This window comes from Schistocerca nitens, chromosome 4, assembly GCF_023898315.1.
Source record: "Schistocerca nitens isolate TAMUIC-IGC-003100 chromosome 4, iqSchNite1.1, whole genome shotgun sequence".
Lineage (NCBI taxonomy): Eukaryota > Metazoa > Arthropoda > Insecta > Orthoptera > Acrididae > Schistocerca > Schistocerca nitens.
The window spans coordinates 246,978,422-246,993,528 of NC_064617.1; positions in this window are offsets into that span (position 1 = coordinate 246,978,422).

Consider the following 15,107-nt stretch of genomic DNA (forward strand, 5'->3'; position numbering starts at 1 on the left):
AGTTGTTTGAAAATCAAATAACGTAAGGGGTTTACCAGAACAGTAATTCATTAAGGTTTCCAAGGGGATGATTCAAAGCGAAGTTTCTAGATACTGTTTTCCGTAATTCCTTCACCAATAAGGTGCAGTAAGTATTCCATTATTGAAATCAAGACCAATTGTCAAAATAGTCGTTTAGTAGATACCCTCGGTGTAGCGAAGCAACTTAAGTCACTCAATTAAGGCCTCTGGTCGAGACTGTTTGCCAATTAGGTTGCTGTCAGAGTATGCTTATGAGATAGCTCTATTTTTAGCTGTAACATACAACCATTCGCTCGACGGAAGATCCATTATTAAAGACATCGTTTTGGAGTAGGATAACGCGTTCGAAGATTATGAACTATTTCAAATAAAACGTTTTATTGACAAATAGTTAACACGCATTCAGAAAATGTTGTTCTTCTGCCACACAGGTGGCTTTTTATTCACGCCAAGCAATGAGTGCTGTTGACAGGGGATATGAAGTTGATTCCATATTTCTAGATTTCCTGAAGTCTTTTGGGACTGTTCTTTACGTACTCGTGGAGTATTATCTCGGCTTTGCGACTGAATTCGTCATTTTCTGTCAGAAAGGTCACAGTTTGTAGTAACTGGTAGGAGGTCATAGAATGTAACAGATATCTGAGGTCCACCAATGAAGTGTTATAAGGCCTCTGCTGTTCTTAATCACTATAAAAGATTTAAAAGACGATTTGAGCAGCCCTATTAGATGGTTTACAGATAATAGTGTTGTTTACTGTACAGTAAACTCGTCAGAAGATCAGTCCGAATTACAAAATGATTTACACAAGATAAATGTATGGCGCGAAAATTGACTACTGACCCTGAACAATAAAAGTGCGAGGTCCTCCGTAGTGCTATAAAAGACTTTTAAATTTCAGTTGCACGACAAATCACTAAAATCTGAAGGTTGCCGGTTCAACGAAATACTTAGGGATAACAGTTACTTAAATTCTATCCAACACGTAGAGAATGTTGCTGGGAATCGGAACCAACGAAAGTGTGTTATTGGCGTAATACTTAGAGGATGCAACTAATCTACTAAACATATGGTCTACACTACGCTTCTCCTTCCTCTTATGGAGTACTGCTGCGAGACGGGGTGTCCGTAATTAAAAGAAAGACTTTTTTCGTTGCGATCTTTTCACGAAATTAGAATCACCATCTTTTCCTTGTGAATGCGAAAATATGTTGTTGTCGCCCATTTACATTGATAAACTCATGATCAAATGAGAGAAACTGGAGCCCGTACGAAAAAAATTAGGTGTTCATTTTTTCCGTGTGCTATTCGAGAGTAGAAAAGTCGAGAAATAGTCTAAACGTTGCTCTCTGAACGCTAATATCACCAGTAGCAGTCTGCATGGCGAGAGCCATATATAAAAATCACAATAGCAGTGAAAATTGCGTCTTCATACAGTCTCATTGTTTGTCCTGGTAGCTTGTAACTGCCTCTGGCCAAGCACATTATTTTTTACCTTTCCTTTCTGCTTCTTTTACCCGCATTTTTATATGAAACTTCAAACTGAGTCTTCCAGGAAGGCTCCTAAATATACGGATACACCTCTTTTTATGGACATGTTATTACGTCACATTGCTGGATTTTGTTTACATGTGGCCTTGTAACAAAGTATATGTTATTTTTTGAGACACTGCTAATGACTACTCGATGCAGGAACATGTCTACTGTAAACTGCTCGGTGACTGCCAGTGAGCAGATCAATTTCGACAAAACTTATTACGGTTCAACATCAGAAAGAGTTACGTATGACCAATAGTGTCTTACTAATTTGAGCAGACTCATTTATCTTGTTTCTGGGTAGTATTTAAGGAACACGTTTGGGTATTCTTCGTAAGTGAGGGAGAGAAAGTTCTGCATTAGAAACGACTTCTCAGTGAAATGAAAATAAACGGAGGATAACGTGAACATCTGCAAAGGGTGATTGGATGTACATGTCAGCAGTTACAATGAAATATAGCTCAAAAAATAAAGCTTTGCCAGCGATAGAGTGACTACTAACACCATAAGCTTCCAACAGCTGCTTCTTCTTACACAGTGAAAGTTGTGGCAATAATGAAGTCATCCAAGTACTCTGTAACAGAACAACGACAAATTTTTAATCATTTCTGATGAAAAAGTATCCTCAATACCATAGAGGGCAGGAACTGGAGAAAACACAGTAGTAAACTTGTTATCGAGATAGCCGAAGAAGTAACAGATTACACTCGAAGAAATAAATACAGGGTGTTACAGAAAGGTACGGCCAAACTTTCAGGAAACATTCCTCACACACAACGAAAGAAAATATGTTATGTGGACATGTGTTCAGAAACGCTTACTTTCCATGTTAGAGCTCATGTTATTACTTCTCTTCAAATCACATTAATCATGGAATGGAAACAGCAACAGAACGTACCAGCGTGACTTCAAACACTTTGTTACAGGAAATGTTCAAAATGTCCTCCGTTAGCGAGGATACATGCATCCACCCTCCGTAGCATGGAATCCCTGATGCGCTGATGCAGCCCTGGGGAATGGCGTATTGTATCACAGCCGTCCACAATACGAGCACGAAGAGTCTCTACATTTGGTACCGGGGTTGCGTAGACAAATGCCCCCATAAATGAAAGTCAAGAGTGATGAGGTCAGGAGAGCGTGGAGGCCATGGAATTGGTCCGCCTCTACCAATCCATCGGTCACCGAATCTGTTGTTGAGAAGCGTACGAACACTTCGACTGAAATGTGCAGGAGCTCCATCGTGCATGAACCACATGTTGTGTCGTACTTGTAAAGGCACATGTTCTAGCAGCACAGGTAGAGTATCCCGTGTGAAATCATGGCGGTGAATCGAGGAAGTACAGTACATCCTGATGAAACTAAAATGAGCTCTAACATGGAAATTAGGCGTTTCCGGACACATGTCCACATAACATCTTTTCTTTATTTGTGTGTGAGGAATGTTTCCTGAAAGTTTGGCCGTACCTTTTTGTAACACCCTTTATATCAATGTGCAATTGATAAAAGCTCACACAGGCATTTTATACAATGTAATAGTAGACTACTCGGCCAAGGAAGCTGCTATATCCGGAGCTTACCTTGATATCCAGTCACCATTTATCGATTCCTCAAATGAAGTGAAAATGAAAGTCTCAGTGGGAAGTAAAAGAGAAACGTGCAAGAGAAATAAAGTGTTATGCACTGATTCAACCCCAAATACCTTGCTTACATTTAGTACGCGGCAGAAATCTCTCTGCAATCATTTGGATGAGATTAAATGTCGGCAGCTTCCTTCCTCATTCGCACTGCTTAGAAGTGAAACATACCGTTATATGTGATTGAAATAATTGAAACATTGGAGATATTAATTACTTAATTTTCGCTTGTTTCACGTTCCAGCAACACGAAGAATAATTCTCTTCAGAATTGAAAGATCTTAGTGTGCCATTTGTTCACACCTCGTGGTCTTGCGGTAGCATTCTCGCTTTTCGTGCACGGAATCCCGGGTTCGATTCCTGGCGGGGTCAGGGGTTTTCCATGCCTCGAGCTGACTGGGTGTTGTTGTGCCGTCTTCATCATCACCGTTCATCCCCATTACGGTCGGAGGAAGGCAATAGCAAACCACCTCCGCTAGGACCTTGCCTAGTACGGCAGTGCGGGTTTCCTGCATCGTCCCCTACGCTCCTCGGAGTGTGGGACCTCATCATCATCAGTGTACCATTTCCTACAAGCATTACTGGTGTGACCATTTCAGTGGTTAATTATAAAATTGTTTGTATCTGGATTGGGGGGAAGAAATGAAAGAGGAAGCCGCCTTGTAGAATTTTGCACAGAGCATAACTTAATCATAGCTAACGCTTGGTTCAAGAATCATAAAAGAAGGTTGTATACCTGGAAGAATCCTGGAGATACTAAAAGGTATCAGATAGATTATATAATGGTAAGACAGAGATTTAGGAACCAGGTTTTAAATTGTAAGACATTTCCAGGGGCAGATGTGGATTCTGACCACAATCTATTGGTTATGAACTGCAGATTGAAACTGAAGAAACTGCAAAAAGGTGGGAATTTAAGGAGATGGGACCTGGATAAACTGAAAGAACCAGAGGTTGTAGAGAGTTTCAGGGAGAGCATATGGGAACAATGGACAGGAATGGGGGAAAGAAATACAGTAGAAGAGGAATGGGTAGCTCTGAGGGATGAAGTAGTGAAGGCAGCAGAGGATCAAGTAGGTAAAAAGACGAGGGCTAATAGAAATCCTTGGGTAACAGAAGAAATATTGAATTTAATTGATGAAAGGAGAAAATATAAAAATGCAGTAAATGAAGCAGGCAAAAAGGAATACAAGCGTCTCAAAAATGAGATCGACAGGAAGTGCAAAATGGCTAAGCAGGGATGGCTAGAGGACAAATGTAAGGATGTAGAGGCTTGTCTCACTAGGAGTAAGATAGATACTGCCTACAGGAAAATTAAAGAGACCTTTGGAGAGAAGAGAACCACTTGTATGAATATCAAGAGCTCAGATGGCAACCCAGTTCTAAGCAAAGAAGGGAAGGCAGAAAGGTGGAAGGAGTATATTGAGGGTTTATACAAGGGCGATGTACTTGAGGACAATATTATGGAAATGGAAGAGGATGTAGATGAAGATGAAATGGGAGATAAGATACTGCGTGAAGAGTTTGACAGGGCACTGAAAGACCTGAGTCGAAACAAGGTCCCGGGCGTAGACAACATTCCATTAGAACTACTGATGGCCTTGGGAGAGCCAGTCATGACAAAACTCTACCATCTGGTGAGCAAGATGTATGAGACAGGCGAAATACCCACAGACTTCAAGAAGAATATAATAATTCCAATCCCAAAGAAAGCAGGTGTTGACAGATGTGAAAATTACCGAACTATCAGTTTAATAAGTCACAGCTGCAAAATACTAACGCGAATTCTTTACAGACGAATGGAAAAACTGGTAGAAGCGGACCTCGGGGAAGATCAGTTTGGATTCCGTAGAAATGTTGGAACACGTGAGGCAATACTAACCTTACGACTTATCTTAGAAGAAAGATTAAGAAAACGCAAACCTACGTTTCTTGCATTTGTAGACTTAGAGAAAGCTTTTGACAATGTTAACTGGAACACTCTCTTTCAAATTCTGAAGGTGGCAGGGGTAAAACATAGGGAGCGAAAGGCTATTTACAATTTGTACAGAAACCAGATGGCAGTTATAAGAGTCGAGGGGCATAAAAGGGAAGCAGTGGTTGGGAAAGGAGTGAGACAAGATTGTAGCCTCTCCCCAATGTTATTCAATCTGTATATTGAGCAAACAGTAAAGGAAACAAAAGAAAAATTCGGAGTAGGTATTAAAATTCATGGAGAAGAAGTAAAAACTTTGAGGTTCGCCGATGACATTGTAATTCTGTCAGAGACAGCGAAGGACTTGGAAGAGCAGTTGAACGGAATGGACAGTGTCTTGAAAGGAGAATATAAGATGAACATCAACAAAAGCAAAACGAGGATAATGGAATGTAGTCAAATTAAATCGGGTGATGCTGAGGGGATTAGATTAGGAAATGAGACACTTAAAGTAGTAAAGGAGTTTTGCTATTTAGGGAGCAAAATAACTGATGATGGTCGAAGTAGAGAGGATATAAAATGTAGACTGGCAATGGCAAGGAAATCGTTTCTGAAGAAGATAAATTTGTTAACATCGAGTATAGATTTAAGTGTCAAGAAGTCGTTTCTGAAAGTATTTGTATGAACTGTAGCCATGTATGGAAGTGAAACATGGACGATAACCAGTTTGGACAAGAAGAGAATAGAAGCTTTCGAAATGTGGTGCTACAGAAGAATGCTGAAGATAAGGTGGGTAGATCACGTAACTAATGAGGAGGTATTGAATAGGACTGGGGAGAAGAGAAGTTTGTGGCACAACTTGACTAGAAGAAGGGATCGGTTGGTAGGACATGTTTTGAGGCATCAAGGGATCACAAATTTAGCATTGGAGGGCAGCGTGGAGGGTAAAAATCGTAGAGGGAGACCAAGAGATCAATACACTAAGCAGATTCAGAAGGATGTAGGTTGCAGTATGTACTGGGAGATGAAGAAGCTTGCACAGGATAGAGTAGCATGGAGAGCTGCATCAAACCAGTCTCAGGACTGAAGACCACAACAACAACAACGTGTTTGTAAAATTTTTGACTGAGAAAAAATTATTTATTACACTGAACCGCCAAAGAAACTGGTATGGAGATAAGTATTCAGATACAGAGATATGTAAACAGCAAATATGCGGCGCTGCCGTAAGCAACGCCTATATGAGACAACAAGTGTCTGGCGCAGTTGTTAGATCAGTTACTGCTGCTACAATGGCAAGTTATCAAGATTTAAGTGAGTTTGAACGAAATGTTATAGTCGGTGCACGAGCGATGGGACAGAGCATCTCCGAAGTAGCAACGAAGTAGGGATTTTCCCGTACGACCATTTCACGAGTGTACCGTGAATATCAGGAATTCGGTAAAACATCAAATCTCCGACATCGCTGCGGCCTGAAAAAGATCCGACAAGAACGGGACCAACGACAACTGAAGAGAATCGTTCAAAGTGACAGAAATGCAACCATTCGGCAAATTGCTGTTGATTAAATGCTGGGCCATCAACAAGAGTCAGCTTGCGAATCATTCAACGAAACATCATCGAATGGGCTTTCGGAGCCGAAGGCCCTCTCGTATACCCCTGATAACTGCATGACACAAAGATTTACGCCCCGCTAGGGCCCGTCAACACCGATATTGGGTTGTTGGTGACTGGAAACTGCCTGGTCGGACGAGTCTCGTTTCAAACTGTATCGAGCGGATGGACGTGTACGGGTATGGAGACAACGTGATGAATTTATGGACCCTGCATGTCAGCAGGGGGCTGTTCAAGCTGGTGGAAGCTCTGTAATGGTGTGGAGTGTGTGAAATTGGAGTAATAAGTCTATATACGAAATTGACACGTGACACTTACGTAGCATCCTGTCTGGTTACCTGCACCCATGAATGTCCGTTGTGCATTTCGACGGACTTGGGAAATTCCAGCAGGACAGTGCGACACCCCACATGTCCACAATTGCTACAGAGTGGCTCCAGGAACACTCTTGTGTGTTTAAACAATTCCATTGGCCACCAGATTCCCTAGCCATGAACATTATTGAGCATATCTGGGATGCTTTGCAGTGTGCTGTTCAGAAGAGATCTCCACCCCCTCGTACTCTTACGGATTTATGGAAAGCCCTGCAGGATTCATGGTGTCAGTTCCCTCCAGCGCTACTTTAGACAGTCGAGTCCATGCCACGTCGCGTCGCGGCTCCTCTGCGTGCTCGCGGGGGCTCTACACGATGTTAAGCAGGTGTACCAGTTTCTTTGGCTCTTGAGCGTAGAAGGGAAAGTCAAACGAAAACGAGATAGATGGAAAAAAAGTAAGTAAACTGTTTATTGTTTTGAAAGTAATCGCCATAACTGTTAACACATTTATTACATGAAAGACAAGACTGTCAGTGACTTGATGGAAAAATGTTTGCTGTTCTCTACGAAATGATGATTGTACCTAGGGCGGCACCTCTTTGTTCGAAGCAAATCGACGGCCGATGTTGAAGGGCTACCCAGCGAAACTTCTGCAACATAGTTGAAACAACCTGCCAACAAAATTCCAGCCCACATGTTGCCAAAGTTGTTTCGCCTGCAGTGCAGAGGTTCCGCTTTTTTTTCTAGGCCATAAAGATCACTGCTTTCGTTGATAGGCCATAAAAGGTGACGAAGAGTCAGCTGTGAGCAAATTTTACTGTATCATCAGCATAGCGGGTATTTTTCAGCTTCTCTCCATTCACGACGATTCCGTCTTTGACATTTTCAGGCGCCTTTTTCGGGACAGATTTCAAATAAAGAAATATCAGTGGCCTAAAATATAGCTTTGTCTCATTCCTCGACATGTCTTTAACGTGTGAGATTCCTAATTTTCTATTCTCGTAGCAGCATACTGTATCGAATATAAATTAATTATGATTCGGGTGTGTTTGTAATCTATGCCACTATTTTTAGCATCTCGGTCATCTTGCACTTATGTACCTAGTGAAATAACGTACCGCAATGATGTAAGGGTGTCGTGGATGACAACCAAAGGGGTTGTCAACCCAGACCATCATTCCTGGCTGTCGGGCAATATGGTGGGTGACAGTCAGGTTGGTATCCTACTGCTGTCCCGGCGTCTCCATGTGCGTCTTCACTGGTCATCGGGGATCAGTTCAAACCTGGACTCATATGTGAAGACAGTTCTGCTGCAGTCAATGAGATTACATTTCAGCAAGATAATGCCCGTCCTCACACAATGAGCGTTTCTGCTGCTTGGAGCAGTATGGGCAGGAACCTCCAATTGTAAGGCGGCAACGGCCTTGCACCTTTCATGAGTCCATTTAACGTGACACTTTAGGTTTTGTTGGAGTAATACTCTAAATTACGGTGTAGGAAATCTATGTGGAAACGCATCGGCAAGAGAGAATTCCGCAATTTTGTAATTATAAGATTTTGCGGAAAGGCAGTACGCGAGACAGAGCTCGGCTACGTCCCCGCCTAACCGCCGAAGGCCACAGCCTGACGGTATGAATGGTGAACTGGGGGATTTCTGTAATCCGTTTTAGAGAGGCCACAGCGGCCGCCAACCTCAGAGGGACGCGCGGCTGCAGGTGTTCAAGTGTTTACCAAAACAGAGCAGTGGATAGCTGGACGGGCTTTCCTGTGCATGCTCTCGCCTATGTCCCACTAATTATACGCCTTCAAGTAACTCAAGTGGGACAGGCCAGGAGTTCCGAATAACAAACTTTCAATGCAAGAATCTGCGTTCGCCACGACGAGGAATCTCGAGTGGTCTCTTGGGAGAAAACTTCCAGTAAACGTGTTATTGTCCACAGCTGTGGTTCCTCCCAGCCGGCGAGAGCGGAGTTTGATTGTGAAATTTTGTAGAAATAAAAGAAATGTGGAAAAGAGTTCTGTTGCCAGTCCGTACATTGGTTGGCACTGGCAAACTGGGTATTTTGAGAGCTTCTAGTAAAGTGATTCGCTCGGTAAAAGTTGAGGTGAGAAAACAAAGGTGAAGAGCGATCTTGCTGGACTCTTGGTCGAGGTCTTCCGTTCTGGGCTCTCGTACTGAGTGGACATTAGCCAACTCGTCTCCCGTCTTGGTCTTACGTTCTGAATGCACGTTAGCCGCGCCAGCTCTTTGCTGACGGGAAGATCATTGCAAATAGAGAAGTTTGTGGACAGCGGTCTGTTGTCCGAGTAGTGTAGGAGTGTACTTTCCGAGACGCCACACGCCAACCACACCGCAGCGCCGTCGCCGTCGGAGACCGCCGCTGCAACAGGAACATTACGGTGAGATCGCTCCCGCTTCGGCCTGTGTTAGGAGTGACGTTAGTTAAATAGTTGGACCACGTGCAGTTGCTGTTTCCACAGAGGTTTCACGGTACTTTTGGGTGTAGTGGTTCTTCGTATTTTACGTTTTGTGTCGATGTCAGCCGGTCAGCCAAGTTATAAGAGATCGCGTTTTGGACCAATTTTAACACAATTCACCGCCAATGACAGTTAGGAAGATAATTTGTAAATGGTGCATTGTGTTTTATTCAGCATTGATCAGAAGGTTATAATGAAATTATTGTGATTCCTTAGAGCCTTTACTTTCAGTAGTTGATACTGAATTCACCCTTTAGCTTTGTTTTATTTTTGTGTATGTGTTTGATGTCATTGAACACCCTAAGTGTTCGTGAGCGTTCATGTTTGGAAGTAAAAATAGGTGTGATTTATCGTCAACATTAACATGGCAGATTAATTAGGGGTGACAGGGCCACATTTAAATCTAGCGATATCCATTTTTGCGTACAGTTCCACTCCCAATTTCTATGTAAGTTGTTTGTCAGGGGCGAAGACATGCAAAAATCGGACAAGCAACGGGTAGGGAGTTACACAATCAACTCGAGTTCTCGACAATCTAACACGCCAATGGGACAGAATGTGGCATGGTATCCCTCTGGAGGACATCAAACAAATCTGCCAATCAATGTCAAGCCGAATAACCGCTTGCATAAAGGCTAGATGCGGACCAACACGCAGCTGACTTGCTCAATTTGTGAATCTCTTTGTCTTGAAAGATCATGCAAATTTTCTGAAACTCTGATCATTCTTGTTAGTTTGTGCATGCACGTCACATCTATCGATGTCCGTCTCATTCGGCTAATTCCTCCGCGGGGCGTTTTTTTTTTGTTTTTTTTTTTTTGTCTTAGGGTGTATTTTCAGGGGATGGCTCGTCAACTTATTATTATGAAAGCACTACATTTTTAACTAACTCCCCCCGAGCAGACCTTGAAGGCTCAACGGTACCGACCGGCCGCTGTGTCATCCTCAGCGCAAAGGCGCAATCGATGCGGATATGGAGGGGCATGTGGTTAGCACACCGCTCCCCGGCCGTATGTAAGTTTACTAGGCGTGAGCCGCTACTTCTCAGTCAAGCAGCCTTACAAGGGCTGAGTGCACTCCGCTTGCCAACAGCGCACGGCAGACAGGATGGTCACCCATCCAAGTGCTAGCCCAGCCCGACAGCCCTTAACTTCGGTGATCTGATTGGGAAACGGTGTTACCACTATAGCAAGGCCGTTGGCGCTACATTTTTTAGCTCCTCGTGTTTTTGGAAGATGACGAACTCTTACTGAAGCCACTTTTGAGGAATAATACCTGAATAATAAAATTTGGTGAGCAGTTTTGTGGGTCGTTCTATTTGTTCTTCATCAAACTGCTTGAGTTATTCAGAATTCATCCTACTTCACTACCATGAATTATTTCACGTGATGGGCCACTTGTCCGTCTCACACGTGATTCACGCCATCTACAGTGCTAAAACGTGGCTAATGTTCTCTTTCAAGGGGCCACTTGCGTACTGTCCGGTAAGTTTAAAAAATAAACAAGTGAGAGACATCCTTACGAGAACACTTGTTTTCGTCGGGTGCAAAGTAGGAAATTGTCGCTGCGACTGATGTCACATCTCTGGAAGGCTTTGAAACAGATTCATCTGTGTGACGCAGTAGTGGTCAGGATCTGGCAATATAGCTTTCACTATACTTGAGACCTTTCTTCTTGTTGCTGTGGACGCCTGTAATTAATGCATGTTCTATGCTTTACAGAATGTAATAGTCTCATGCTGTAATTAACTTCTTCTATAATATTCGGGGGAAATAATCAGTAATCAGCGAAGTTCTTTTTTATAAAGCAACTGCTACGTCACAGTCCCGTATATTCAACAATTACATAGGTCACGGCCCAATTCTGGTCGTCACACAAAAAATATAAATCGCTCTATGAACCAGTCACATTGCCTGGTACACTATTTTAGCAAAACATTCAGCGAGAGTGGAAAACAACCATTAGCTAAATGGGGCCATCTCCGATGTGTAAATAAACAACTGACAACTGACATATGTCAGTGCGAAGCGCTGTGGAAGCATCTCCCATGCCTCCTGTGTAAACATTGGTCCCGTAAAAATAAATGTTTTGAATGTACGAGTACCTGTAAACATACGAAGAATCGTCCACCAAGCAAACAAAGGAACTTGTACAAAGTTTATCGACAATATTTAGAAAAACTTTGGCAGCAGTGTTTCTCATAATATGAAAAATATGTCGTGTAAACATGTGTCCAGAAATACTTCCAATGTAGTTATTTTTGGAAGATTTTATGTGATCTTATTGTTGAAAGTCAACCTGTACGTGGACTCTTCCTTAGCTTCTAAAGAAAGAATACTGTTCTTTATGCATAATGAGACTGCATCATACTGTAGCAACATTGCTGGAGATGTTTCCATGATGCTTAAGTAGTATATGTAGAAATATCAGTTTTCACAACGACCATCCCAGCTGCATAGATACATGATCAACATAACATGGAAACATGTGAGAGCTTTCGACAGTTAAAGGGTTCTTCTAAAATGTTTGTTCAAGAAGTTCATGCATGTGTGGCAACGAGTCGATGACATCGTCGACTTTGGGTTCATGGCAAGAGAAATCAAGAGAAAATGTTACTGCAGAAACAATTCCCAACGACAAATATATGAACGGTTAAATGACAATTTTTCTTTCTTTCACTGAAAGGAACTTGTCTCCAACAGTTTTTCCAGTTTTTGTTGTATTCGATATATCAACAACTGTATCAAATGTCACTTTATTAACACACATAGAGACACACTTTTGGAATTTTACTATGATAAACGACTCCAATATCGACACCTTTGCTAGTCGTAAATGCTTCAGGTGATGAACAATCATCGGAAAATAATGTTAGAGCAAACCTTGGTAAGTTCGTGGCATTCCTTATTTCGTGATACTTCGTTGATTCCTCTTCACGGATTTATCAACCACGCTAGAAGTGCAGTCGCTGACCCAACTGTAGCAGCACATGTCTCCTACCTGCAACGGCATTTCACGCCGCGAAACAGCGGCTTTGGCATCACAGTGGGTTGATTTCTTCCGTTGGGGGCAGTTGTCTTTCGCTTTCGCGGTGTAGAATCCCATGTGTTTTCAAAGTGCTGATTACTCCTCATATTAACAAGGTAACATTTTTTTTGATTTTGCACATTTGTTTATGTGATATAAATAAATTTTACTGATTAAGATTTGTGTCTTGCGTTCGTTAGTTTAGACGTAATAGCCTTAGCTGCGCTACTAAAAATCTTAGCTTTTTAAGTGCCATCTTGCGTCACCCTAGACAGTCTTCGCAAATACTGGCTAATAAACGTATTTGAAAGCAGATATTTAATTATTTGTAGTAACGTGCCCGTGGTATAGACAGAGCACTTCATTTTAAAACAGATAATATATTAAATTCACATACCACGAATTAACCAAGCTATCACGAACTCAACCAGTTTTTTTCTTCTGCTTGTTAGATGCCCCCAAAATATGGCAAATATGCCAACCAAAATATTATTACAGCAGCAAGGTTGGTAAAAGAGGATAAGTACTCAATTTACAAGGCATCAAAGCAATGTGAAGTGCCATGGTCTACCCTGAAAGACTTTCTTAGCAGGACTGAAGGTGAATGAGTAGGCCTACCTAAATTAGGGAAACCGTTTGCTTTACTTGACAAATGGAACAAAGAGTATGCAGTTACATACTTTCCATGCAGGAATTAGGATTCGGATTGACTGTAATTCAGATTCTAAATCTGGCAAATAAGCTAGCTACAGCAACTGGTAGGAAACATCGCATCAGTGAAGAAAAAGAAGCTGAAGGGGACTGGTGATGGAAAGGTTTTAAAACACGTTATGGGCTTACCTTAAGAGTGCCTGAAAATATAGCTGCTTGTAGGTCTTCAGCCTCCCCCATGAAACATGGACCTTCCCGTTGGTGGGGAGGCTTGCGTGCCTCAACGACACAGATAGCCGTACCGTATGTGCAACCACAACGGAGCGGTATCTGTTGAGAGGCCAGACCAACGTGTGGTTCATGAAGAGGGGCAGCAGCCTTTTCAGTAGTTGCAGGGGCAACAGTCTGGATGATTGACTGATCTGGCCTTGTAACACTAACCAAAACGGCCTTGCTGTTGTGGTACTGACAACGGCTGAAAGCAAGGGGAAACTACAGCCATAATTTTTCCCGAGAGCATGCAGCTTTACTGTATGATTAAATGATGACGGAATCCTCTTGTGTAAAATATTCCGGAGGTAAAATAGTCCCCCATTCGGATCTCAGGGCGGGGACTACTCAAGAGGACGTCGTTATCAGGAGAAAGAAAACTGGCGTTCTACGAATCGGAGCGTGGAATGTCAGATCCCTTAATCGGGCAGGTAGGTTAGAAAATTTAAAAAGGGAAATGGATAGGTTAAAGTTAGATATAGTGGGAATTAGTGAAGCTCGGTGGCAGGAGGAACAAGACATTTGGTCAGGTGAATGCAGGGTTATAAATACAAAATCAAATAGGGGTAATGCAGGAAAAGGTTTAATAATGAATAAAAAAATATGAGTGCGGGTAAGCTACTACAAACAGCATAGTGAACGCATTATTGTGGCCAAGACAGACACGAAGCCCACGCCTACTACAGTATTACAAATTTATGTGCCAACTAGCTTTGCAGATGATGAAGAAATTGATTAAATATATGATAAGATAAAAGAAATTATTCAGGTAGTGAAGGGAGACGAAAATTTAATAGTCATGGGTGACTGGAATTCAACAGTAGGAAAAGGAAGAGAAGGGAACGTAGTAGGTGAATATGGATTAGGGCTAAGAAATGAAAGAGGAAGCCGCCTGGTAGAATTTTGCACAGAGCATAACTTAATCATAGCTAACACTTGGTTCAAGAATCATGAAAGAAGGTTGTATACATGGAAGATCCCTGGAGATACTAGAAGGTTTCAGATAGATTACATAATGGTGAGACAGAGATTTAGGAACCAGGTTTTAAATTGTAAGACATTTCCAGGGGCAGATGTGGACTCTGACCACAATCTATTGGTTATGAACTGTAAATTAAAACTGAAGAAACTGCAAAAAGGTGGGAATTTAAGGAGATGGGACCTGGATAAACTGAAAGAACCAGTGGTTGTACAGAGTTTCAGGGAGAGCATAAGGAACAATTGACAGGAATGGAGGAAAGAAAGACAGTAGAAGAAGAATGGGTAGCTTTGAGGGATGAAATAGTAAAGGCAGCAGAGGATCAAGTAGGTAAAAATACGAGGGCTAGTAGAAATCCTTGGGTAACAGAAGAGATACTGAATCTAATTGAAATGAAATGAAATGATCGTATGGCAGTGTTGGCCGGGAGGCCCCTTGCGGGGATGTTCGGCCGCCGTATTGCAAGTCCTTTTTAGTTGACGCCACTTCGGCGATTTGCAAGTCAATGATGATGAAATGATGAGGAACACACAACACCCAGTCATCACGAGGCAGAGAAAATCCCTGACCCCGCCGGGAATCGAACCCGGGACCCCGTGCGCAGGAAGCGAGAACGCTACCGCAAGACCACGAGCTGCGGACAATCTAATTGATGAAAGGAGATAAACCA